Source organism: Toxorhynchites rutilus, chromosome 1 (assembly GCF_029784135.1).
Source record: "Toxorhynchites rutilus septentrionalis strain SRP chromosome 1, ASM2978413v1, whole genome shotgun sequence".
NCBI classification, from domain to species: Eukaryota; Metazoa; Arthropoda; class Insecta; order Diptera; family Culicidae; genus Toxorhynchites; species Toxorhynchites rutilus.
The window spans coordinates 94,176,662-94,179,458 of record NC_073744.1 but is presented as its reverse complement, the minus strand read 5'-3'; the positions used below and the strand labels follow the sequence as shown (position 1 = coordinate 94,179,458).

Sequence of the window (2,797 nt, the reverse complement as noted above, 5' to 3'; positions counted from 1 at the left end):
ACTCTGAGAGTTCATTCGTCTCTACTCCTAGGAAAATTTGTAGTGTTTCTTATATTGAAGACGGACAATATTGACATCAAGGTCTAGGTAAATTTTATAGTTAGAAGCGCATAAAACCATAAGTGATATTTAATTGCTTCATAGAAAATTGTCTCCGATTGGCTTTTCGGAATTAGATGAACCTTTGAATATATGCATCAACAATAATATTGTTGACCTTTCTTAGTTGCAGTAGTTATTTATGAAGAGACTATGTTTTTACACACTTTGCCATCAAACAAGAAAATATAAAGCTATGGGATACATTGTGAATGATTTTATTGAAATAAAACGTATCATTTTTATATATAATACACAGAGTTTTGCGTTAGATATCAGTGATAATAGGGACTAAGTGGATCTATAAGACATAAAGAATTAAGAATGACTCGAGAAGATATTCTGCGGCAATAAAGTTTCACTTTGAGTAATATTCATTTCATCCAGTAAAATCATCATCAGAATTCAACATATTCATCGATGGATTCTGCCCAGATACTGGGAATAGATTTTTATCACTTCCGTTCATCTTCAACTGTGATAAACTGTTGCATTCCATTTCGCTTTGTGAATCATTTATTGATTCAGACGACGGACTTTCTGCTATTTCGACGCCTTGGTTTGAAGCTGCAGATTCTCGATATGGCCCTGGGCTTGAATGTTGGATATGCTTGAAAAAGTCAGCTGCCGTTGAGGCTGGTCTTATTTTCATCATTGTGTTGTTTTCTTCCGTATCGGAATTCATTTCCATAATCCTAAGCTCACAGAACACCTTAAATAAAAACAAGTAAATTGCATCATTTCCAACACTTAGGGATTCATGTCTTCTTACATCAGAACAGCTCAAGAATTTGATCTTGCGCCGAAAAGCGCGCAACACTTTTAGATCTGGTTTGATGGGGGGGCCTTTTCTTCGATTTTTCGAGCAGACGGTAGCCGTCTTTTGGCCAAAAGCACAGATCATTGCCGTTATCGTCATTATATGAATCGTCCGGTCCATAGGATCTCCATCCGTTTTTTAATATCCACAACGAAGGCAACACAGATAGGAATGTTCGGACGTCTAAACGAGTTTTCGGGCATGTTTTCTGCAACTCATATATTGATTAGTTTGACTTTCGAAACATGATTACAATTAGTTAAAATCAACTTACCTGTTAATCATTCAAAACGACAAGGACAAATCGATTACAAGTGGGGAACAGACCGAACACGTATTTTGTTTTGATTTTTGGAAACGTCAAACGCGTACGAGTAATGCGATCAATAACAACCGACGTCGTGTAGAACAGACCAGAAAATTTTTACCCTTCCAATTATTATTGAATTGCGATAGGTTTGTCTTGTTCATTTCCAGAACCGCTCATATATGATCTTTGTGAGCAGATATCTGAGCGGTTGTTTAAATAGGACAATTTTCAATTCATTTATATATTTCAACAGTGGTCCAGATAGCAAATGCACAACAGAGAAACACACATGTTGGAGAAGTACCCCGGTTCGAATCTCATAAGGTAATTGCCATAGCATAATATAATATAATTATAATATAATTATTTCTCATTCCCAACAGTATGCCGCAAATCTAAATAACAAAGAAACCTGAAATAATATAACAGAAACCTAATTAACATCCATAAAAAGAATTGCAATAAATCTGTGTTGACCCACATACTGTATATATATGGGTATTTTTTTTTCTTTGTTTTTCTGTCGGGTCCCAATTGATTCGAAGGCGTTTTCCTAGAAAAGAAAAAAACGGTAGAAAAACAACTTGACGTTTCTATGCAACCTTATATAAGCACACGATAGATACAATACGATAGCGCAACTTATGAAAAAGGCCTTTCAGCCATCTTGGAATTTGTATGTAAACAATCTGCAATATTTTGCAATATCTTTTTTTTGCTCTTTGTGTGTGGAATTGTATTGGTGGGAATAAGAGCATTGAAAAGTTGAAAGGTAAGTCTTTTACGGTTAAAGTTAGGTTTGTAATATACTCTATCTTATTATATGTTTCAGCTCAAGAGAATAAATCAACTTTCGGGGTCAGTCGGTGATGGAGGTATTTTTTCCGCGTTTTGGAGTTAGAGACGTCGGTTAATTGTTCGATTGTAAGGTTTCTGGAATTTCAAGTTTTCCTATATCTAATATTCTTTGTTTCTGGATTTCTAGGAACTCCCTGCGACTTGTTTTATCGTCGATATTGTTCAGCTCATATATAATAGAAAAAAACTCCAAGCTGTAACTGTATAAATAACCATAAGCCACCGATTAATTTATAATTTACAGTTTACAATTCTTCCGCAAGTGCAATTATTTCACAAGTGTGTATATGCGTAACCATTATATTTAGTGAACAACTATACGAATGTCAAACATTTTTACTTTACTTTTGCACGTATGAATCTAACGACGAATATATCCACGAATAATATATGAATCCGTTCAATCCGGTGACAAAAGGACTAAAATCAAATAAGAATAGTCCGAAAATGATATTATGCATTATATTTAATAAATATTCCACGCCACTGACATTCATTTATACATTTCATTGAACAATATTTTAAAATAGGAAAAAAAAGTCACTTGTCCAAAAAAGTAACTTCTGTACGCGCGTCGGTGTCTCAGACCGAAGGTGGTGAAAAAGTGATATACGTCCCCTTTGTACCAACTTATACGATACGCTAAACGATAACGAACAACGAATGACGAAGCTAGAGAGAATCGCAATGTCGTAGTGTTGATGTTTTCT

The 2,797-nt window shown here is 34.8% G+C and overlaps 1 long non-coding RNA gene across 1 annotated transcript; it reads right to left on the bottom strand.

Moving 5' to 3' along the window:
• Positions 1-329: 329 nt before the first annotated feature.
• LOC129776301 (uncharacterized) lies at positions 330-1,713 on the bottom strand. The gene is made up of 3 exons (XR_008743086.1): positions 1,194-1,713; positions 872-1,127; positions 330-811 (listed from the first exon to the last, which is right to left on the bottom strand). It is a non-coding gene; the product is annotated as an uncharacterized LOC129776301 (long non-coding RNA).
• Between the last annotated feature and the right edge of the window lie 1,084 nt (positions 1,714-2,797).